Raw genomic sequence first — 25,523 nt, 5'->3', positions numbered from 1 at the left:
TGTGATCATGGTCACTGGTTGATTTAGGCCACAGAGCCACCAGTCCGGTCTAATATACCAATAACACATGGCTCACTTAATTCAAAAGAAGTAAGGAGTGGTGGTGGTTATGTGGCATCAGCTTTTCTGTAAGGATAATCTCCTACCCAGGAAATAGGTCTACAGTTTTTAGAGCAGGGGTCTCCAACCCTTTGAATAATAAGTGCCACTTATCTCAAACGAAAATCATCCCCAGCTATTAATATTATTAGTGTTGTAATAGAAACCACATCAGAGAAGATTACACTAGTGACCACCATGTCCACGATTACCAGCAGCGATAACCTCAGTGCATCAGGACGGTTGCCAGCAGTAATGTAAAAAGACTTCGTCAATTTGGAATACCCATATGTAGGTAATACATGCCAGCTACAGTGCCCCTGACGCAAAAGTAATCATATTAGTAATAAGTCTCTGCACATGATTTATCACTCAAAAATTTGCCTTTCAATATTTTGGAAATTCAATCATTTTTTTCCAAACATTGGCTTATGAGTTCTGAGAATACACAAATTACACAAATTCCCGTCTTGGAATACAAAATTTTGTCATACATATGTTAATTTAATCAAGCAAAAAGTTCCAATTTAGAAGTCTAGTATGCACACAGGAGAGCTAATGACAGGTAGTTGGAGAGCAACCGGTGGCTCACTAGCTACACTTTAGGGAAGCCTGTTTTAGATAGTCATGAGGCATATCTTCCACTGCGGATCGCGTGTTCCTAATGTCATTATGCTCTACTCACCAGTAGCGGCTGGCACGGATCGGGAGTGGTAATGCGGGCCGGGGAGGAGGGGTGCTGTAAATAATTTTAAAAAACGTACCTCCTTGTGGCTCCTCCGAACTCTCCCACGTCGTCTCAGTCTCTCCCCTCTGGGGCCGGATAAGGAATTTAGCCAGGCTCCCTCCCCTAAGCCAATCACAAAGCGGCAATGCAGCATTGTTATTGGTTTGAGCACCGTTGATCGGCAGTCAGCCAGGGAATAGGGGCCTGGGCATGTTCTCCACGCTGGCTGTAATGCAGCCTGCACTGAGAGCATGTGAATTGCGCATGACTGTTTGACTGGCCCAAGAGTGCTGGCCAAACAGTCATGTGCACATAGGAGTGGGCAAACCCCTCCTTCTCTGCTCTGAAAGCACAGCAGCCCCCCCTCCCCGCCAAGCTGTGCAGCAGGAACAAATACAATGATAATACCCTTGAGTAATTACCATGGTATTTGTTCTTTTTTTCACTTCTTTTCAGCAGTGGGGCGACGCTCATCCGCCTTTGACAAATACTCTTGGGGTGTAAGGGTTTTACCCTGGTACCGGTCGGTATGACAACACCGGAAATACCATCATTTCATAAGTAAAGCTATTAGGCAGGTGAATGAGGCTCTGGTGCCTTTTTTAAATCAAATAATTATATATGAAGGGAGAGTACCATTGAAAACATGCATAACTATTGGTCCAGCCCTATAGGATATTCTACAGTATGCATATACATATATATATATAATCAGCCAGAGTCAAACAAAGGAAAGGCAACCGGACCTCAAGCCAATGGCCACTGTGGAGTGTGTGTGTGAAGTTTAGTCCTAGGATTTCTGACTGGGGAATCAAAGCTGCTCTGGCAACAAGCATTGGAAATGCAATAGGTCTCGCAGCATTAGAGTTAGTGCTTTTAGAATTGTTTATGGGTTTTTTTGTAAATCTTTAGCATTTTTGTTTCCTGTAGCCAATGCTAAAGAATTAAAAAAAAAAGCCATAAACATTTCTAAAATATCTAACTCAAATGCTCCGAGACCTATTGCACTGTGTGAGGGTGAGGGGTTGAGGGTGAGTGAGGGTGAGTGAGGGTGAGTGAGGGTGAGGGTGGGTGAGGGTGAGTGAGGGTGAGGGGTTGAGGGTGAGTGAGAGTGAGGGTGAGTGAGAGTGAGGGTGAGTGAGGGTGAGAGTGAGTGAGGGTGAGTGAGGGTGAGGGTGAGTGAGGGTGAGGGTGGGTGAGGGTGAGTGAGGGTGAGTGAGGGTGAGGGTGAGTGAGGGTGAGTGAGGGTGGGTGAGGGTGAGGGTGAGTGAGGGTGAGTGAGGGTGAGGGGTTGATGTTGAGGGGTTGAGGGTGAGAGGGTGAGTGAGGGGTTGAGGGTGAGTGAGGGTGAGGGTGAGTTAGGGTGAGGGGTTGAGGGTGAGTGAGGGTGAGGGGTTGAGGGTGAGTGAGGATGAGTGAGAGTGAGGGTGAGTGAGGGGTTGAGGGTGAGTGAGGGTGAGTGAGGGTGAGTGAGGGTGAGGGTGAGGGGTTGAGGGTGAGTGAGGGTGGGTGAGGGTGAGTGAGGGTGAGTGAGGGTGAGGGGTTGAGGGTGAGTGAGGATGAGTGAGAGTGAGGGTGAGTGAGGGGTTGAGGGTGAGTGAGGGTGAGTGAGGGTGAGTGAGGGTGAGTGAGGGTGAGTGAGAGTGAGTGAGAGTGAGAGTGAGGGTGAGGGGTTGAGGGTGAGTGATGGTGGGTGAGGGTGAGTGAGGGTGAGTGAGGGTGAGGGGTTGAGGGTGAGTGAGGGTGAGGGGTTGAGGGTGAGGGGTGAGGGTGAGTGAGGGTGAGGGTGAGTGAGGGTGAGGGGTTGAGGGTGAGGGGTGAGGGTGAGTGAGGGTGAGTGAGGGTGAGTGAGTGAGGGGTTGAGGGTGAGTGAGTGAGGGGTTGAGGGTGAGTGAGGGTGAGTGAGGGTGAGTGAGGGTGAGTGAGGGTGGGTGAGGGTGGGTGAGGGTGGGTGAGTGGGGTGAGTGAGGGTGAGGGTGGGTGAGTGAGGGTGAGTGAGGGTGAGTGAGGGTGAGTGAGGGTGAGTGAGTGTGGGTGAGTGAGGGTGAGTGAGGGTGAGTGAGGGTGAGTGAGGGTGAGTGAGGGTGAGTGAGGGTGGGTGAGGGTGGGTGAGTGAGGGTGAGTGAGGGTGAGTGAGGGTGAGTGAGGTGAGGGGTTGAGGGTGAGTGAGGGTGAGTGAGGTGAGGGGTTGAGGGTGAGTGAGGGTGAGTGAGGGTGAGGGTGAGTGAGGGTGAGTGAGGGTGAGGGGTTGAGGGTGAGTGAGGATGAGTGAGAGTGAGGGTGAGTGAGGGGTTGAGGGTGAGTGAGGGTGAGTGAGGGTGAGTGAGGGTGAGTGAGGGTGAGTGAGAGTGAGTGAGAGTGAGAGTGAGGGTGAGGGGTTGAGGGTGAGTGAGGGTGAGTGAGGGTGGGTGAGGGTGAGTGAGGGTGAGTGAGGGTGAGTGAGGGTGAGTGAGGTGAGGGGTTGAGGGTGAGTGAGGGTGAGTGAGGGTGAGTGAGGGTGAGTGAGTGAGGGGTTGAGGGTGAGTGAGGTGAGGGGTTGAGGGTGAGTGAGGGTGAGTGAGGGTGAGGGTGAGTGAGGGTGAGGGTGAGGGTGAGTGAGGGTGAGTGAGTGTGAGTGAGTGTGAGTGAGGGTGGGTGGGGGTGAGTGTGGGTGGGTGAGGGTGGGTGAGTGAGGGTGAGTGAGGGTGAGTGAGGGTGAGTGAGGTGAGGGGTTGAGGGTGAGTGAGGGTGAGTGAGGGTGAGGGTGAGTGAGGGTGGGTGAGGGGTTGAGGGTGAGTGAGGATGAGTGAGAGTGAGGGTGAGTGAGGGGTTGAGGGTGAGTGAGGGTGAGTGAGGGTGAGTGAGGGTGAGTGAGGGTGAGTGAGGGTGAGTGAGAGTGAGAGTGAGGGTGAGGGGTTGAGGGTGAGTGAGGGTGAGTGAGGGTGAGTGAGGGTGAGTGAGGGTGAGTGAGGGTGAGTGAGGGTGAGTGAGGGTGAGTGAGGTGAGGGGTTGAGGGTGAGTGAGGGTGAGTGAGGGTGAGTGAGGGTGAGTGAGTGAGGGGTTGAGGGTGAGTGAGGTGAGTGGTTGAGGGTGAGTGAGGGTGAGGGTGAGTGAGGGTGAGTGAGGGTGAGGGTGAGTGAGGGTGAGTGAGTGTGAGTGAGGGTGGGTGGGGGTGAGTGTGGGTGAGTGTGGGTGAGGGTGAGGGGTTGAGGGTGAGTGAGGGTGAGTGAGGGTGAGTGAGGGTGAGGGGTTGAGGGTGAGGGGTTGAGGGTGAGGGGTTGAGGGTGAGGGGTTGAGGGTGAGGGGTTGAGGGGTTGGGGTTGAGGGGTTGAGGGTGAGGGGTTGAGGGTGAGGGGTTGAGGGTGAGGGACTGACTGCTGGCATCTGGCGAGAAAACTCTATGCAGCGGCAAAACAGCCTGAGCAGACCCAGCGGTGGCCATATCCAACGAAGGAGCGCACTGGCGGCGACGTCCTGCTTCAGGCTGGCTCTCCCAGGATGGTAGCCTGGTGCAGTGCAGTCCTATTGTGTTGCACCTCCGCCTCTGTCTAATCCCCGTTCTGCTATCTTGGAGCGAATGGCAGCATGTGAGGCCACCGGGCTAGATGACCGAAGGTCATGGCTCACCTGAGTTGCATGAGGGAGCTTACAGGCCGGAGAGAAATCGTGGCGCCTTTGGACTGGACTCAGCAGCCTCGACACTTGGGGAGGGGCAGAGGCAGCGAGTACACACTTTGGGGAGGATCCCCTTACTAACAGAGCACAGCAGAGGACGTGGTGCGGGCCGCTGCTCGGGCCCCCGTATACCAGAGCTGAACAGTGAGCACACACGGACGCTAGGAAGTGAGGCCAGAGATAATACGCTGCTCTTTGTCTATCTAAAAAAAAACAAGCGAAAGGATCGGAGACACGGCGGGTAAAATAAACAAAAAAAGAAGCCGGAGGGAAGAGAGGGGAGGGGGGAGGAGAAATGCGACACGGCGGGAAGGGGAGGGGGCGGAGCGGGTCAAATCAACAAACAAGCCGGAGGGAAGAGAGGGGAGGGGGGAGGAGAAATGCGACACGGCGGGAAGGGGAGGGGGCAGAACGGGGGAGGGGGCGGAGAGGGGAGTTTGGAGCAGCGTGTAAGGGTTCTGATGTAGAAGCGGTGCTCACGGCTCAGGGTGCCTCATTGTGCGATAACAATGAGAACAGGAAGTTGAAAAGCACAAGACATAGGCGTGGAGACTGCGGCTCGGTTTCTCATACAGGAAAGTCAACAAGGGAGGAGAGGAGGAGGGGGGAGGAGAGTAGGGGAGGCACGGCCTAGCGGCCGTGCAATCAAGTAGTGAGGGGGCGGAGCTGGGGGAGGCTGTGGAAGAGAGTAGGCAAGGCGACACGGCGGGAGGGGGCGGAGCGGGTAAACAATGACGGACATGCACGCGCCCGTGACTTTTAAGGTCAATGCGCATGCGCATAAGCTTAATGCGCATGCGCATTGACCTTAAAAGTCACGGGCACTGCAAGGAATCGCCACGATTCCTTGCAGTGTAGATAAAGAGTGGATAACTCGCAATACTCTCGCCTTGCTCGATGCGCATGCGCATCGACAGGCGAGACCTAAAAATGATCAAATCAGCCTGCTCCCTTTCCATTTATACATTTTCTCTGTCTCCTGTTCTCTCTCTCCCTTCTCCTACTCTGATCGCCTTCTCTCTACCTTATTCCTACCTCTCTCTACCCCATTCTGTCGCTCAGCCTCCCCGTGCCTGGCGGAATTAACGTCGGGGAACAAGGGGAAGTGACAGAGAGCACCTCCATGGGCCTGCAGCCCGTCGGGGAAATGCCCGCTGGAATAAAAGGCCATCCGGCCCTGACCTCAGAGTCACCTGGCCTCTGGCTCCAGCACCAGTGAATGGGCCTCGAGGGTTCTTCTAGGTGGAACCTGTAGACCTTGAGCCTCCATATCTGTAGATTGAGATTTCTCTCAGAATGTCAGAGAACTTCGGAAATGGCAACACTCCCTAGCGCTTCTCTGCTTTTTATGTTACTCATGATTCTGCAAATAGAGACATGTTTGTGGTATAATCATGTTCAGTTATTAGTACTTGCGCATGTTAGAACACAGGAATTTGGTCCTGGATCTGATCAGATGAAAATTCTATTTTTGGATATGCAGACGTTAGATAAAAAAAGCTGTGTTATGTATGAGGCAATTTTGTTCCCTGGGCCCAAATGCTCTGCCATATCCAGTCACACGCTTGCCAGCCATTTCTTTTTGGCCCATTTTCTTCATTGAATAACATTACTGCAATATTACCCTGGGGTGACGATTGCTTCCATGGAGTGCAGTGAAAGGGATACGTCTATTTTCTCTGTTTTTCATTCCTTGGGGTTCTTTAGGAGATACTGCGACTTGAGGTCCATGCGGGGGTGGGGGGAAACTATTTCTTAGATTTTGTATTTATTGTTCTTAAATTTTGCTCTTATATTTTGTTTTTCATTTTTGTTCAAACGTATTATTGTATTGTTCGCTCTTGTCCTTCTCCTGTAAAGCGCTCTGATACCATTGGGTCTAGCTAGCGCTATATAAAACCGTTTAAATAAATAAGTAAATAAAATTCATCTTAAACTGCGGCTGCTCTGCAGATAGACTCAGGAGGCGCGGTGTGCATCCGCTGAGCGTTTGTGGAATAACTGGTGGGGGAGCAGCTGCCATTACTGAGACAATGACACCCAGTAACATAAAGGATCTGCTCATGAATGCACATATATATAGGATGCAGTCTACGAAGGGGGCTGTGCAGGAAGATTCTGGGCCCATCCATTGATCACAAATAGCAACATGGCAACATGGCAGGACAAATCCGCAGCTTTCCTCCTTTTGCGGAAACGGGAAAAGAGATGAACAACCCGGGTCTAATTATGGCCGGTGATTCCCACCTCTGTCTTTAAAATGTGGGCTATAAATCAAGTTCAAGGGGGTTTGGTGATGTTGCAGTACGACTGGTGCTCAGTGCTTAATTTTTCAAATATATATATATAGTATAAAAATGTAGATATAAATTATAAAATTGCTCATTTATATAAATATATATATAATGTTAGTCATGAAAGGTATCAAAATGCACTGCACAGGCAGTGCTCAATTTATGCAGATGGTCGGCACTGATAGTCATTTTTGACAATGAGGACTTTGAGCAAGAAAGAGAAAAGTAGTAAAAGGAGAAGGAACAGAAAGATAGGAAAACTGCTACAGAGGCAGCTAGCAGAGATCAAAAAGAGAAAATCCCTAAAATTGAGATAAAGAAAACACACACAACCTACTGCACCCCCCGGCCGACGCTATAAAAAACAGAGGTTAGAGAGACATTATAGTTAGGTGAAAATGTCAGTTCAAACATATCATTTTTAACATAAAAAAACACTGAAATTCTCTGTAGTTATCTCAAGTAACTATAACTCGTGCCATAAGGTAACTAAAACTTGCACCCCTGCCATGCGCAGTTTTGTCATCAATGATGTTGTTACAGTGATGTTATCAATGACGCCATAGAACGTCATCAGTGATGTAATATCTGAGGTACTCAGCAGTGCATGGCAAAATCTGTCTTCAGACATGCAGGTGGAATGAACTTCTCACCAGAAAATAGCATATTACCTTCTAGCACCAACTCACCTTCACCTTCTAGAATGGTAGTTATTCTGCGCCCAGCAACTTCTCCTTTGGCCAACCCTCTGTGACAAATCTCACCTTGTTTCAGCACTGCTGTTTTTTCCGCTCATGACTTAAGTCTGTTTTTTTCCACACATGACCACATCCCCAGTGCCGGCAGTCATGCCTTCTCCCACTTCACTCTCCAAATCATTCTGTTCACTGTCACTTACCTGCACAGCATCCTCGAAAGACAATCAACTCTGATGCACTTTAAGACTGAACTCTAACAATCTGGCAGACATTTTGCCCAACAAAGCAGTAGTGTTTTTAATCTGAGCTCCTGCAACAAGAAGCTGATTATCTCCTTTCCTAGCAAATGGTCTGCCCACATATCTGCTTTAAACGTTTCTGTGTCCCGCTCTCAACTTTACATCTGAACCTCGATAACACAGTATTTACGTTTAGCAAACTGCAACCTTTATGAGTGACAACCCCACTTAAACCTCATGCTTGCAATCCATCTATTGTAGCACTGCACACAAATCACAAGAACTGATGTCCACGGACACACAACTCAACTGTCCCTCCACAAAAGGTTGCAATTCCTGAGCATTCAAATGCTTTGTTGGTTTCCTCAAAACCAACTTGACCTTCTTCAGTCTAGGTAGGTACAGCCATATTTTCAACAATGCTGTGAATCAAGTGGAACATCAGCAATTTCTTTTTGAAACTTATCTTCAAATTTGCATATGCCAAGAAAAGCGTGAAAATTGTCTTTTTTTATGAGTTGAGGTTTTAATTATATTCTGTTCTTAACTTGGATTTTGTTTAACTCCCTCCTTAGAGTAGATGTTCCCTAAATACCCTATCGCCCTTGGTTTAGAAATGTACTTGCCCCTTCTTAGTACAAGGCCTTTTCCTTTAAGGAGTCAGACTTCATAAACTTCTTTGCCAGGTTCAGGTTCAGTTTTGGAAAATATCCCTGTCAATGAATTCCATCGAAAAGTCCTTGACCTAGGTTTTAGAAATGCAGCAGCTGTGGAAGCTAGCCCAAATAATATTCTAAAAAATTGAAAATGCCATCATTAGTGACAAACGCTGCAAGATGCCGAGAATACGGGTGTAGCCCACTTAATGATAAGCTGCCCTTCAGTCCAGTTTGGAGAGCCAACTGGCTTGACCAGCATTTGACATTAAGCCTTCAGTCTTGGGCAATGGAAAATTCTCAATTCAAATTGTATTATGACTTCTAAGATCAGTACAAAGGTGCAATTCAGCAGAATAACAGGCGAGACCCCTAGCATTGCACCAATAGCCTTGCTCAATGACTCCCTAAGAACACATCATGTAACATCTTAGGTGGATCATTCCTTATGGTACATTTAATAATGTTAATATTGATGGAGTCAATGCCAATGTTTATAATGATACATTTGCACAGAAGAACGAAATTGCATCACTATTATCATATTCACCCATCATTATCAACACAGACTCAGAAATATGTGGTTCAGGCAGACTCTGTGGCCTAGGCCTGAAGTTACTGATTGACAGGTCACAGGTGGGGGTGGCACGTAGCCGAAAAACAAACACGCGAGCAGGAAAGTCAAGTCGATCCCCCAGATAAGTGCAGCATCACCTCAATGGTCCATGGAGATTAGTTCCAATAAAGCATACATGGCCAGGGGGGTGCACGCATTCCCAAAACACCATAAAACCAGATATCACATGAAGTTAGCAGCACACAGCCAATCTGGACACAGAACACACAGTAAACTAAGTGATCACGCGCCCCTCATGATGTACATATGGACATGTTACCCACTGGCCTCCATTGTGTCCACTCAGGGTCGAGGCCCACCTGCATTTCTTATCAGGGGCCTTATTTATGACTCCACAAACAAGGCCTGCGTTCTTTTACCAAGGAAGGATACCCAAAGAAAAGTATAAAACCCTGTTCAAATTTATTGTACTTTGAGACAGTCCTCAGACCTGCTTCTGTAACTGTGCTCCTGGCCGAAGTGGTTAGGTAAACCAACTGTTTATGTTTTGCCAAACGCCACTTGTCTTTGTTTTTTCAAAGTAAATTGACATTCAAGCAGCAATAGTATTGGTAAAGACTTCCATTTAGACAAATTTCTCTCAATACACTAAACTAAGCACCTTTTCCATTGACTGTCCTGCAGGTCTTACACAGCTGATACTCTGTAACTTTCAAATAAAGGATTCTTCAAACCTGGTTTAGTGTTAATTTGAAATGATGCTACGAGCCTAAAGTGTTAATTGTTTTTTTCGCCCCTATACTTTTCCTTTAGTACTCTTATTCAAAATCTCGCTTTTGGCCTAAAGTAGCCTATCAAATTAATGTTGCTACCAACAAATGTCGTGGTAGTGAAATCTGGAGGAAACAATAGCATGTTACTGTAGATTTGCTTATATTTCTCATTTGATACTATCATAATGCAAGTGCCCAAATCCACTAGTCCCCTTCCGTAAGGCTCTGAAGACTTGGCTTTTCCATGACTGATTCCCTTGCAGCCTATCATTTTACACTGTCTGTAGCAGCGCTGGGAGGCCTCCCAGTAGCCACGCGGTATACAAAAACACTAGACTAGACCAGACTAATGACCTGATATCCTCTTTATAAATCTTGACACTGATATCAGAATCTCAGTATTTTCTTGGCTCCTGATGAACCACCCTTGTCGCATTTTGCTACTAGCACAGGTTCTTGAGACTCATCGGCTTGATCACCATTCGTATTATTTCCTGTTTCATCACTGAACACACACCTCACACTGCTTTTCTAAGCCATTGACCTCCACAAGATTTTAGGAAATTATTTGCCTGTTTTTCTACATTTGTTTACACAGTTTTCGTTTTGAAACATTTATATTGATTTATCACATGGAAAAAACCATAAAACAAGCATGTCATCATCAAGCAGTAACCCCGTGCCCCCCACCCCACATCCCCTCCACTTCTGTCGAGATGTCAAGTCCCATATCATAATTCAAATGTTCTTTCATAGCAGTTCACCATGTATTTCCCACCCACTTTCCTGCTCTTCGCATATCTCCCCCCCCCCGAACAATCCAACCAGTGTATGCTTTGGCCTCTTCAGAGACCTCCGTCTAAGCCTTGATATCGTCACCATTTCATTTGTTTACGCTGTTGACCAATAACTGGATTATTTTTCACATTAAATATGCGAGTATAAACTCTACATCAATAGCATAATACTCTTATTGTTGGTTTGACTGACTGTCTTGACTCAGAGTCTTGCTGTGGTTGTTGTTTTGAGGAAAGAGAACTACCCCTCTATACAGCAATGGTCGCTAATAAAACCTCAGGTTGTTTCATGTCTCCTGGGAATTATCAATACTCTTAGTAATGTCTACAGCTATCTCGAGGGTAAGATTTTTGCATGTGTGAACATTCTCCGGAATTTTCTTGGAAAGGCTTCTGCTGGCGTTACAATGACCGCGTTGTTACCACGCTTGCCATTACATCGTAAGTCAGATCAACGACTTGCTGTAGGGGGCGTGCAACACCAGGGAATGTGTTGGATTTTAAACAAACTGGAGTAGGAATAGCAATTAATACTATTCCTAAGTCCAGCACGCCGCCTACAGCAAGTCGTTGGTAACAACGCAGTCTTTGTAGCGACCGCGTTGTAAAGCCATACGTAAAGAATGTATGCGTTGAAACATCATACATTCCTGGTAAGCAGCTAGTATTTTAATGACTTGTGATGCAAATAGCACAAATTTGCATTTTCCCGCTAAAACCTTGAGCACAATCACATCAGTAGCCACAGAATAATTCTGACCTTGGACCCTGGTAAACATTTGTACCTGTGCACTACCAAGTTTTTAGAACCCCCAGCGTATGTTCCTAACTGCTTGACCGCTCTTTGAAATCCATCTGGATCCTTGCCTTCTGATGGTGTATATTAAATGTAAATATTTTTAGGTCGAATCTGAGCAGCACATGGGATGCTCTGCGAGGCATGTTGTACTCGGTATAGACTTGAAGCTCTGTCCACTCTCTGCCCATCTTTTCAATTGGCTCCTGTTGCTGTCCCTGTTGGTGTCCTTTCTTAATGGTTGCTTCTTATTCGTTAATAAGCTTGTTAGTCCCTCCTTAGTAATGCATTGTCTACATGTGTAACCTCCCATGAGGACTGGACTTTAATTGTGGGTTTACACGGTATGTTTATTTAGTCCGTAAAGCACTATTTTCTTTAATTAATTTTGTCCTACTGCAGACACGACTTTCCTGCAAGGCTTTTGATGTGTGCGAGGCACCTTCAGGTTCATGAATGAAACGAACACAAACTCACTAATGGCGCCCGTGGCTCGTAGCCCCTCATCTCCGTCCTTGGGCGCTCCGCTTTACGTTTTCAGCACAACGTCCACTTTAAGATTAACAACATGGGCACCCGTTTCACATTAACACGGGCGCCCGCTTTCTTTGCCACCAATACACTAACAAGCATTTGCAATAGGTCTCGCATTTTCGAAACTTTGACCTATTGCTATTGTAAATGACAAAGCCTTTTATGTTTGCATGTTTTTAAACACATAATTGGAAGGCATTATCATTTACAATGCCTATAGCTCGTAATCTCGCAAATGTGAGACCTATTGCATTGCAAATGCTTATTTAAATTAGTGGCCCTATACTCCCAAGTCACAGTGCAGAAGGATTGTCTTTTTGTCTTGTCTAACTATCTGCGCATCAGTTGCCTCAATTATATATTGATTGACCCCTGCTGAGCCTGCCACTCCGCTCTTAAAGAAAGGGTGGTAGTGGAGTAATAGTCTGCATGGTTACTGGCGGCTGGATATGTTGGAAAACTTGAAGAAACAATTCACAGACTGGATCAGACTGAGAATGCAAAGCAGCCCTGGCAATTTTTTTGGACCAGCCCCAGGGAGGAGGTTAGGGTTTAATTTAATTTAATTGCGGGTTTATATAGCGCTAGGAATCGACTCCCGGAGGAGTATCTCCGCGCTTCGACCGCTGGGGAACCCGTCCTGGCTCACCCTGGGAGATGGTCCCTAATGGGTATCTCTAAGGTGCGACCAAGCATCCCCGGCGGTCTGGGGGGGCCGTTGTGAAGATGAGGCAAGCTAATGCCCAGAGTTGCCGAGTGTGGTCCCAGACTGGAGTAGGCACCGAGGCGAGAATTATCGAGCCCGCTGACCCTGGTCCACAACCCTGCCGCGTCGGGAATCGAACCCTGGTCCCGGGCCGTCCTCTGCTTACCGGTCTGCCGCCTCTAATCAGTGAGCCACACCACCGCAAGGACGCCAGTGTGAAGTACTGCTGCTTAACTAAACCTGCCTCCAGCACTCCTGCTTTTGTTACTGGGGGCAGATATAAACCGTCCCCCAGTAACAAAACTGGTTCCCACTGTTCCAAACCCGGCCCCCACACTTTCAGACTCCTGGGGAAATGCCCGATGCCCACTACGGTCAGTCCAGCCCTGTTAGCAGACATGCAGACCGCTGTGAATGTAATGTGCCAATGATCTACTTTAATAAAAGTCACTCACTGAATGCAGGAACAAACATAAGTGTTGCACACATTATACCTCCTAAAACTTTTTGGGCCACTCCCTGAATTAATTAAAATTAAATTAAAAAGTTGTCTATCTTTTTCTTTTAAACTAAAGATGATCACATTGCCCCAAGAGTCTGTTGTTTGCAACTGACTGTTAGGAAGCTCCTCCTCATGTGATCAAGACGAGATATTGAAACAAGGTAGCGATCCACTGATTCTCTACCAGACTGAACCGTTTGTTGCTTACCAAGCTTTCCATGCTGCAGCACGAGCGGATTTCTCCGTACGAACACTCAAGTACACGCTGATGGTGCATGAAGCGGGGTACTAATGGTATTTTAGCAGTGCCACGCTCAAACTCTTTGCATATGCTGGAGTAGTCCTCTGTGATGCTGAGTGGGCAAAGCTGCATTTTGGAGTCGCTGCCCCATGGATGACTCACTGAATCCTTTGCCTCACCAAAGCCTGAATCTGAGGCTGGTGAAGGGCTTTACTAGTGTCTAGCACAGGTTAGTTACTTTCCCAACAATGAGAACCCTCGCCGATATTGTAAAATAACAAACTTTAATCCTGGGCTAAGGATAAGAGCTATGAAGAGCACAGCAAATTTGCCGGGGGATTTGCTATGTACTCACAATTCTTGAAGCCAAATGAGTCCTTTCACAGAGCTGTACTCTCCTGGTTCCTTGCTGTAGGCTCACAGTAGCTTTGTGAAGTTTTTTGAAGATTGATGTACGGCAGACTCTCGTCAGCAGCGGGCTGGGCTCAAAAGCCAAACATGCTCCATGAGAACAACATTGGCACGGCCCAAGTTAGAGTCTCTGTCCCTTCAACCAGCTATTTGACTCCTGTCCACTTATACTGTCCTCGGTTTTCATTGCTGCAAGTGTGTTGATAAATCGAAATTTGCACGCCTCACAGTTATGAGTTCCAGTATATGTATGCCTCTGTTTATAAAGCCCAGTTTACTGTATCCACTTTGTGTAGTGTTAGAAATGGGATCTCTGGTTGGCTAAGGCTTGCGCCAAAGCCAGGCAGAGACCACTACTCTAGTCAGGTAAAGGGAGTTACACACCAAAGATAACCCCTGCTCACCCCCTTGGTAGCTTGACCCGAGCAGCCAGGCTTATCCCGGAGGCCATGTGTAAAAACTACAAACCTAACAGTCCCCCTGGCCAACTGGCCCTCTCGAAAGGGGCTCAAATGCCCTATGTCCAAAGAGGCATGGCGCACTGCCAAGGCAGCGGAAGTCAAGGGTGCGAACTCTACACAGGCTTAAACGTTGCAGCTGGCACTAAGTGCTGTGCAGCTGTGAAGGGATGGGGCAAAGGAGTGCATCTCACTCCTAACTTCAAAAAGACATGCCCCCAAAGCACTGAGGGCTAAACGATGCAGCTGGCACTAATTGCTGCACAGCTGGGATGTAAATATAAATGTAAATGTACATGTATTTATATAGGGCAAATCACCGACCCGGTATTGGAGTTCTGGACTTTTTGGTTCCGTCCAGAGGTGTCAGGGAACAACACCCAAAGACCCCGGAGTTCCACCTGCCTTGGTGCACAAATGAACAGAAACACGGGCTTCTCGATGGTGGCGTCAAAGACCAAAGGTTTATTACTGCAGGGACACAGAAGTCACAGAAACTACGCATGGGCAGTAACTAGGAGCCTGTTCAAATTGTACAAAGAGGGTTGCTCCTTATATACTAAATTTTGGCCTTCAGGCGAATTCTTCACATGTTAGTACATTCCCAAACCTTTGTGTCCTAAACAATAAATATTTGGCGTTGCACAGGAATCGTCGACAATATCTGATGTCAAAACATTACGAACGAGGGGTTCCCACTTCTCCATCATAATCTCATGTCAACTTTTCATTCAAGACCCGGACCGCCTCATCGTAAATTTCGTTACCTCCCCCTAATAAAGGCCCAGAAGGAAAGGAGCAGAGCCAGGTGCAGAAGATAGAAAAGCAGGATAAGGGATGTTTGTAGGTTGTAAATGGGCAAGGCTACCGGCTTCGGCCGCCTAATCGTGATCAGGACAATGGACACGAAGACCAGTTTAGCAGGACTGGCCTCGGGCAGAGGAGGCAGCCTTTGTCGAGTCATGCAGCTACAGCGTGATCTGGTTTAAGGTGCACGTGTCATGAAAGAGGTGAATCTCCGGCTAAGGCTACGTGTCCTTAATCGAAATGAAGTGATCAGAGGTTATTGCGTATGTGAGGGCAAGAAACACAAAATGGCGGCCATGATCTAAGATGGATGCCGTGGGTAGATCAGAAATGTGTTTATAAAAGGAGTGCTCTTGCTCGTGGCGTAGCGAAAACACCAGGATATGCTAAATGGATCATTTGCGGTTCGCTGATACCAATATTATGTATTTCCGACTATATTGAAAACACGGGTTCAAATCGTCACGGAACCTCAGACCCTCCTTTTGCCCTTACATAGGCAATTACTCAGTCTATGTCAGAATCTAATTCTATGCTCATCAGGTCAGTGACATGCTGTTGTATCATCATCCTTTCTCGTGCCTTTTCTCCAAACGCAGGTGGTTTTCTAAGACAAGTTGCAGCACAAAGACTACACAGAGCAGGACCACACTGGATAATCAGGCAACATGAGAACAGGAATACTAAGATGACACCAATGACCATTAGAACCTTCCATCCCCACGCTGAGATCAGAGTCCAAAACCACTCCATGAAGGACCAGTTTCCCTTGTCTACGTGAATAGAGTCGGAAATCTTGTGTAGCTTAGAGATCGCCTCATAGACTGTTGGAGCATTATTAGGAATAAAGACACAGCAGCTCGATTGGATCATTCTGCATACCCCACCTCGATCTGCAAGGATAACGTCTAGAACCATACGCTTCTGCAACGTCATGAGTCTATCCGCCTGAAGCTCAGCTGTCAAATTGCTAAGGGCACCAGCAGTTTCGGTAATAGTAGATTCAACTACCCGTGTTAGCTGACGTATGTTTCTACTATTGGCCATAGGCCCCCAGAACGGAAGGAAGCCTTTGAAGAAGTCTCCAGCTTCCTGACCAGCAGTATCTTCCTTGCTGAAGACACCTCTCGCTACTCTGGTTCTGTGGTAATCAGATGAAGCAGTGTATGTCGGAGGCAACAATCGAGCAATATAGCATGATCCTGAAAAGTCGGCAGGCAACCATGTATAAGCTCTATCTCGACAGATGAAGTAGGTACCACTAGCAGTAAGAAAGGCAGGGGAAGAGTTAGCCGGAAACACATAAGTCTCTACGCACTCACTCCTCCCTAGCTGAGCTCTCGGATTTCTCCCATTCCCTTGCAAACAGACCTGACCTCGGTGAGGTACGACCCAGATCGGAGTTGAGCTTTTACGCTTGCTTTCTCCTAAACTAAGGCGATACTCTGAAGTGTTCCAACTTAAATACACTCGCAATTCGTCTCTAGGGTATGATGGAGTATTATTGACGTCCTTGATCATGTCAATAATTCCCTGGACTAAAGCTTTGTTGGCAGAGTTATATTTAGTGGAACGTGGTGGACGTGGAGGATAGGTCTCAAGGGCATAAGCAAAGATGGTTTGAAGGGCCTGAAATGATCCATTGTAGCTGAAAGGCAAAACCAGATAAGGAATACCTTTATCCATAGTGTGGGGTATCAAGCCACACACCCAGCAGTCTGTAGTGTTAACTACCAGTTGGTGTTGGTGCAAGAGCTGTACAAAAGTGTTGTTAATGAATTCTGAGCGTCGGGCTTGCTCATGTTCGGGAAACGAATGAAAAGAGTGTATAGAAGAAACAGTAGAAATAGCAGGATCAAGGGGAGGTACTGTAGTAGCTGGCACAAAAATCAAATTTATACTGAAAACGATTCCACCCACCAACGTTATCAAAACAATCAAGAATGTAATGGCACATTGCATCAAAAAGCATTTGCTGTGAAGGATTCTGCAAAGTCTGTTTCTGCGAACATAAATCACATTTTCTCGTTGCAGCGCAGGAAGCTCCATCTTCTACAATCCGCTCGCGACCACTGATGATGTGTACGTAGATGAAAATGCCTCTATCAGCCCTGGGAGTTCCCAGAACCGACAGAAAGATCGACCTTGTGTCAGACCCCCGCAGATTCAACTAGGCACACAGCCACGACCCTACGGCTACCCAGACGGCAAGGCAATTTTAAAACAACAAAATAATAGCAAACTTCCTGGCTGGAGGCAAAAGTTCAAAATTTCAAAATATCACAATGGCCAGTTGCCTGCTTTATTTGTCCATTTTACGGTTTCGTAAATTATATCTTTGCTTCGCAGGTACTGTCTGATCGGCAAATAGCGTTTCACTGGTAGCTGTTGCAGTGTTCAAGTTCGCAGATGACAGAGTTTTTTCTGATGCAGGGGACAAATGTTCAGAGTTCAAAGGAGTCTTTTCTGAAGGAGAGTCAGAGCTTGGAGTGTCAGTGATCAATTCAGCATCGCTGAAAGGGATGAATTTTGGCGTGCTTTCAAATTCGGAGGAACCAATTCCCTTCTTCACCCAGTCGTCGTAAGGAAGTGGCAAAGGTACACCCTTTACGTGGGATGCATGCACCCAATGCTTGCGACCAGCCACACGAACTGCTGTTCTTGTTACGAGCAGGACTTGGAAGGGGCCGACAAATCTCGGCTGAAGGTTCTTCGTCCTCGCGAAATTCCTGATAACCACAAGATCTCCTGGTTTCAGCTGATGCCCTGGACTCTCTGGAGGCTTTGGTAAAGCATCGAAAACCTGTTGGTGAATAAGACTCAATTTAGCAGTCAAGTCGTAAAGGTAGTCTATCAACATAGGATATTCCAGAGAACAAAACTCCTTAGGCCTCGGCACACCCCAAATATTTGCCGGACGGCCAAACACTATCTCATAAGGGCTAAGCCCCACTCTAGAATGTACAGTTGCTCTCGTTGATAACAAAGCCAAAGGAAGTGCGTCTGGCCAGGCTAAACCTGTGGATGCTTGTATTTTAGCTAGTTTCAGCTTAAGGGTGCCATTGTAACCCTCCACTAAACCAGCAGACTGGGGATGGTTCGCACTGTGGAACTTTTGTTTCAGACCTAAGCCAGCACACACACTCTGCATAACTTTCCCTATAAACTCACTTCCGTTATCTGACCATACAATCCGTGGCATACCGAATCTAGGGAAATATTCTTTGAGAAGAATCTTGGCAGTTGATAGGGCAGTATTGTCCTTTAGTGGGTATGCTTCAATCCACCTGGAAAAAGCACAGACTACCACCAGAACATATTTCAAATTATTACAGCGATCCATGTGAATGAAGTCTAACTGAATCACTTCAAAGGGGCAGGAAGGAGGAGCGAAGTGACCAGCTGGAGTTGGAGTTCCCTTGCCAGGATTATGCATCAGGCATACCACACAATTTTTCACCACTCTCTCTGCACACTTACTGATTCCATCATTCTTCCAGACCGGAGCCAACATTTTACAGATTCCTTTAGAACTTATATGTGCTACTCCATGTGCCATCGTCACCACTGCAAGCACATACGCATCAGGCAACATCCAACGCTGCTGTTCTGTCAAATCAATCCAACACCCATTCGAATCCAACTTGCCCATACTTTCTTTCCATACACGTGTTTCCTCCTCAGTTGCTTCTTTCTGAATCTCTTTCACACTTTCCATAGTATCCTCACACATTCCAGACTCAGCAATCCATCTTGCAGACGTAGCAACATACATTCTGCTCATTGTGTCTCTAGCTGTCTGTTTAGCAGTTTCATCAGCAAAAGCATTCCCGCGACCAACATCATCTGTGATTGCTTTATGAGCACTGCACTTCACAATCGCAACTTCAGTCGGCAAGGTTAGAGATTCCAACAAGTCGTTAACTAGCTGACCATGTTGAATCTTAGTCCCATGGGACGTAATGAAACCTCTTTCTCTCCACAAACGGCCAAAACTATGGGCCACGCCAAATGCGTACTGACTATCTGTAAAGACATTCACTCTCTTTCCCTTAGCTAAAACACACGCTCTTGTTGGAGCTATTAATTCTGCAGCTTGGGCAGAATTCTGACTCACTCTTGCAGTCTCCACAATCGTCTTCAAAGTCGTTACTGCGTAAGCAGCAGTCACATCACCATTCTCCAATTTAAAACATGACCCGTCCACATACAGTGTGCCATCTGGATCGGATAACGGAGTATCCTTTAAGTCAATGCGTCCTTTTGTCTCTTCCTCCGTTTTAAAACAACAATCATGTGGTTCGGAATCACTCGACTCTTGATCAGTCGGCAACAGCGTTGCTGGATTCAATACATTACATCTTTTGATCTGAATATGACTCGCTAGTAATGTCAGCTCGTAACCAGATAGTCTCGCACTGGTAAGGTGTTGTGTCTTCGTTCGATTCATGAGTGTATCCACTGCATGAGGAACCATGACCACTAGCATGTTGTTCATCACCAAACCAGCAGATTGTCGAATGGAAGCCGCAGCTGCCGCTGTAGCTCTCAAACAACTAGGCAACGCTCTAGCTACCGGATCTAATGTTGATGAAAAATACGCACAAGGGCGTTGTTTATCACCAAACTTCTGTGTCAGAACACTCAACGCGCAACCTTCTCTCTCATGAACATAGAGCGTGAATGGCTTACTGTAATCAGGTGTACCCAATACAGGAGCTGAACACAATGCTTTTCGTAATTCAATAAAACTTTCTTGACATTCATCAGACCATGGCACCGGACTCGGAACATTTTTCCCAGTCAAAGCTATCAACGGTTTTGCTAAAAGAGAAAAATTTGGGATCCACTGCCTACAGTAAGAGGTAATACCTAGGAAGGCACGTACTTCTCTCTGTGTGCGTGGAACACTCATTTGCGTAATTGCTTTTATTCTCTCTGGGGTCAACTTCCTTCCCTCTTTTGACAAGAGATGACCTAGGTAGGTCACTTCTTGGCAGCAGTATTGCATTTTTGAAGGTGACACCTTATGATTCAAATTAGACAAATGATGTAATAACGAAATCGTAGCTGCTTTGCAAGTTTCCTTGTCATCGGCAGCCACTAGAAGATCGTCTACATACTGTACTAGAGCAGAACCTGGAGGAAGGACAAAGGAATCTAACTGGCTTTTTAATGCTTGACTGTAAATAGATGGACTTTCACAATAGCCTTGTGGAGCGCGTTTAAATCTGAAACTTCGACCTCCTAGACAGAAGCCGAAAATATCTCTGCTTTCTTCGGCTATCGGAATGCTGAAAAAGGCATTCTTCAAGTCGATGACTGAGAACCAAGTGGCTGTAGCAGGAATTAATGTTAACAAGGCAGTAATGTCTGGGACCACAGGAAACTGCGGAACTACAATCTTATTAACTTCTCTGAGGTCGATAACAAACCTATTCACTGGAGGCTTTGTAGGATCAGTTCGTTTCAGAATCGGTAGTACAGGACTTTTACAGACATTTCCTCTAGTTTCTTCAACCACACCTTTCTTAATCAAATCTTGCACAATCAATAAAAGTGCACGCTCACCTTCACTAGATATTTTATATTGCGGAATTCTTGGAAATTTTACATTTGCTTTCAAAGTTACTACATATGGTGGTATTTCTAAAAGGCCTACATCATTAGGACCAGTTGCCCAAAGAGAATCAGGGAGTGAACGCAGCTCTGGCGGGAGTGCATCTATTGACAAGTACATCGGAGAAGTGATATTTTTACCCAATGTAAGCTGTACTCCTTCCGGAGAACAGTACAATGTCGCATAGAGTCGTTTTAACAAATCTAAACCAAGCAGATTTTCATTACAACCCGTCGTCAAAATCAGAGGTGCTTTCAAGTGACACGCTCCAACAGAAATAGACAAAGGACCAGATATCGGGTTGTAAACAGGGGCGCCTGAAAAACCTACAGAAACATTTGTTGAGCCGGACAAAGGTGCGCCAGGGAGTTTCGCATGAATGATAGAACTTTTTGCTGCACCAGTATCCAACAGAAACGGTTCGACTACACCTGATGTTGCTACTGCGACATAAGGCCCACTCTGATCCACTGGAACTGATACTACTCCCTCTCTCTGTCCATGGCTGTCCTAGTACCCATTTTGCTGAAATCCCTCATCCACTTCACAATAATCTTCAACAAGATATTGTTGAGATCTATTTTGCTGGGCAGACTGTCCATTTCGTTGATCAAAGTGATTGGAAGGACGATCATTCGTTTGTGGAGGCATAGCACCTCGTCCTCGACCTCTAGAATTCTGCACAAAACCACCACGACCTCTCTGAGCTGCTGCTGCATTATTTTGCGCTAAGATCGGACATTCATTCTTATAGTGACCCTCTTTCTTACAGTACGCACACTGGTTCCACTGATATTGAGGCCTCGTCGAACTATAATCTGTTCTTTGATATGAACCCTGTTGCATATTAGTCTGATTCGTGCGAGGCGGATACGCCTGCTGCAAAAGAACTTTAGTTTTTAAATCTTTCGTTTTCTTATCTGATTTTTCTTTTTCCTCTTTATCCCTATTTTCATAATACTGTGCAGTTGCAAGTATTTGTGCAGTTGTGGAAACAGCCCACGCACTCTCTGAATCCTTTAATTTATTGCATAATTCAGGTAACAAATTATGCACAAATTTATCGATAAACAGTCTCTGTCCTCCTTCTGTGCTCATGTCCTGACCACTATGATCTACAAAAGTCTCTTCGAACCTCGTGAAAAAGTCGGAGACACTTTCGTCTTTCTTCTGCCTGCATGCGGATAACTTGTCCCAATTAACACGCAAAGCGGGCATCAGAGTCTTCATTAGATCAATTATCCTACCTGGAAGATTAGCAATTAGGGGTTCGGGTTTTGCACCACCTACTTGCTGACCATCCGCTGCAGTGATAGCTGCCCAATCACCACCTAAGGCAACTTGATGATCCTCTCTACAAATTTTAGCCCAAATTGGTTGCGGAACTACGTTCCCAAATAACATATCGATGTCTGCTAAGTTCATTATACAAGCCTCAACTGTCTGTGTTAATTCCTTATAGTATCCAGCAGGATTCTTACGCGGATCTGGCAAGGCCTGCTTCACTGCTAGCACTTCGGCTCGTTTCCATGGAATGTGTATCCACACTCTTTGGAATTGGGCCGGGGCGGCTGCAATACCACGGACTGCATCAGCTTGCACAGCATCGCGCCAAATTGGAGGAACCTCCCTCATTGGATATTGGCGACTTAGCTTCGTCTTGCTTTTCTCTAAATCTCTTGGTGAACGAAGTGATGGATCACTTAAAATCAGTTCCATCGCTTCTTCTATATTTTCACCCACTATCATTCCAGCAGCAAACTCTTTCTGAACCTTAATTAAGTCTTCTAAATTTGATTCAACATCATCTTCTTCCATCTCTTCACGTAACAGCGAGCACATCTCGTCAAAGACATACCGTTGCGTTGGTTCTTTCCACTGCATAAATGTTTCTAGCACGTCTCTCGTACTATATCTCCTACTCTTCGAAATCCATCTGAGAGCCGTGGAATCTAAAATTCCCCGTTCCTCAGTACTTGGAAGCTGACTACGTCTCTGAACAGAGTCGGAAGTAGGAGTCTTGATTAAAGTTTTATAGAAAGGAGACAGCATACTAGACACAGAATCAGTGATTCTCCGACGAACAGAAAGTGGAGTCAACACACTCGCAGACGTAGAAAACACAGTAGAGGTAGGAACAGATAATGGAACAGTAGGAGTATCGAGAAAAATAGTTTGTGGAACAGTAGATGCAAGCGAGACAGATACAGGTATAGAAGTCGGCAACCCAGGAAGAGGAGGAGCCGTAGGAACATTTACATTGACCACAGGAGGTACGGGAACCTGATTCTGAGGGACAGGAGCAGGAGCACCAGGTTGTCCAGCAACCGGCAATTGAACATTTGGCACAAATTGGGCCGTAGCACCTTGTGCATACGGTGGAGGTGACCGTAACAAATAAGATAGCAGAGGATCGTTTTCAGAATCCTCCAGTATCTTAGCCGTTTTCGATGGCAAGGCAGGATAGCACTTGTCAATTGCTAAATTGTGCTCTCTAATGGCCACCTCTATGGCTTTCTCACACTCGTTATCCTGCAACTGCTTAGTTGCTTGTTCTAGAGTCAACTCTTCTTTCTCTTTCTGTTCTTTCTTTAACCTTTTCATTTCTCTCTGTTTGGATTCTTTTCGCCAGTAACGGAAAGAATCAAACATTGCCGGCCGGGCTTTCTTCCTAAACAATTTCGCTTCTAAATTGTCAAGAATTTCGGGTTCAAAGCTACCATGCAGTGGCCAACTAAGGACACCATCTTTCTCAGTGTATCGGACCCACACCTCATTATAAGATATAGGACCCACACCATGTTTACAATACAAGTCATATAGGGGAGTCCCAATCGGAGGAACCAGACATGAGTCCTCCAATCGTGAGTCACTGTTGCAACCGAAACATGACAACATACAGTTTCTCCGACTTACCATTTTTCAGTCCGGAACACAAAACAAACAAAACACGAAACAGATATGTGCACTACTTGAACCAAGAACTTAGGCCTACCAAAACGAACTGATGTATCGATACCCAAACTAAACCAAATAGATTATCGTAACCAGAACAACCAGTGATAATCTTACGAGACCAAACCAAACCAAGAACCAAAAAAGGATTTTAACAACCCTCACAAAGTAACTAGCTAGCAATCACTAAATACTTAACTGAGGCACTGAAGACGTCACCAAGGAGAAACCCGTCACGTTTCGCTGTACTAAGGACTGCACCTCGGGTCCAAGACAGGGCGACGGTCAAGGCAACGGCCCACTGCAGCCGTCCTGAACGGGAACCCTCGTGGAAGAGAACTTCGGGCCACTTTTGCGATATGCCGGGATCGATGAAGTGGGGCGCCTCCCTCAGGAATCTTCACACGAAGCTTCTCGAACTCTTCAGGCTTTTGGACCGGTACCGAATGACGTCGCCCCACGTTGGGCGCCAATTGGAGTTCTGGACTTTTTGGTTCCGTCCAGAGGTGTCAGGGAACAACACCCAAAGACCCCGGAGTTCCACCTGCCTTGGTGCACAAATGAACAGAAACACGGGCTTCTCGATGGTGGCGTCAAAGACCAAAGGTTTATTACTGCAGGGACACAGAAGTCACAGAAACTACGCATGGGCAGTAACTAGGAGCCTGTTCAAATTGTACAAAGAGGGTTGCTCCTTATATACTAAATTTTGGCCTTCAGGCGAATTCTTCACATGTTAGTACATTCCCAAACCTTTGTGTCCTAAACAATAAATATTTGGCGTTGCACAGGAATCGTCGACAATATCTGATGTCAAAACATTACGAACGAGGGGTTCCCACTTCTCCATCATAATCTCATCGTAAATTTCGTTACCTCCCCCTAATAAAGGCCCAGAAGGAAAGGAGCAGAGCCAGGTGCAGAAGATAGAAAAGCAGGATAAGGGATGTTTGTAGGTTGTAAATGGGCAAGGCTACCGGCTTCGGCCGCCTAATCGTGATCAGGACAATGGACACGAAGACCAGTTTAGCAGGACTGGCCTCGGGCAGAGGAGGCAGCCTTTGTCGAGTCATGCAGCTACAGCGTGATCTGGTTTAAGGTGCACGTGTCATGAAAGAGGTGAATCTCCGGCTAAGGCTACGTGTCCTTAATCGAAATGAAGTGATCAGAGGTTATTGCGTATGTGAGGGCAAGAAACACAAAATGGCGGCCATGATCTAAGATGGATGCCGTGGGTAGATCAGAAATGTGTTTATAAAAGGAGTGCTCTTGCTCGTAGCGTAGCGAAAACACCAGGATATGCTAAATGGATCATTTGCGGTTCGCTGATACCAATATTATGTATTTCCGACAATATTGAAAACACGGGTTCAAATCGTCACGGAACCTCAGAATCTAAGCGCTTGCTTAGGGAACCCGTCCTGGTATTCCCCTGTGAGATACCCCGGCAGGGTATCCACAAGGTGAAAGCCAGGCATCCCACCGCGAGGAGCCGTTGTGGAGATTAAGCAAGCTATTGCCCAGAGTCGCAAAGTGTGAACCCATGAATCGAGTAGGCACCAGAGCGAGAATTGTCGAGTCCGTGGACATTTTCGGACTCAAGACCCGCCGAGCCGGGAATTGAACCCTGGTCCCGGGCTAACCTCTGCTTCCAGGTCTGCCTCCTCTAACCAGTGAGCCACACTTCTCCAAATGGGCCTGGATACTCACTGTGCCCTCTCATGCAAATGTGCACAATGTTGCAGCTGCCTGCGCTGGTGCGGCGCAGCTGGGTAATAAGGATGGGTACTGTGCCGCGTGAGCCCCTCTGGGTCCCCATGGAACCTCCTAAAACTAATGGGGCACGTTGCAGCTGCCCACTGTCAGGTGGGGCAGCTGAGGGAAAATGGCCCAAAATGGAGGAATGTACGGGCAAGCATAGACCCCTCTGGGCCCTTTAATAATGATTATGCCCCTCGTTGGAGCACATGGGCCCTAAA

Source organism: Lissotriton vulgaris, chromosome 4_1 (assembly GCF_964263255.1).
Source record: "Lissotriton vulgaris chromosome 4_1, aLisVul1.2, whole genome shotgun sequence".
In the NCBI taxonomy this organism is placed as follows: Eukaryota; Metazoa; Chordata; class Amphibia; order Caudata; family Salamandridae; genus Lissotriton; species Lissotriton vulgaris.
This window is presented reverse-complemented; position numbering follows the sequence as displayed.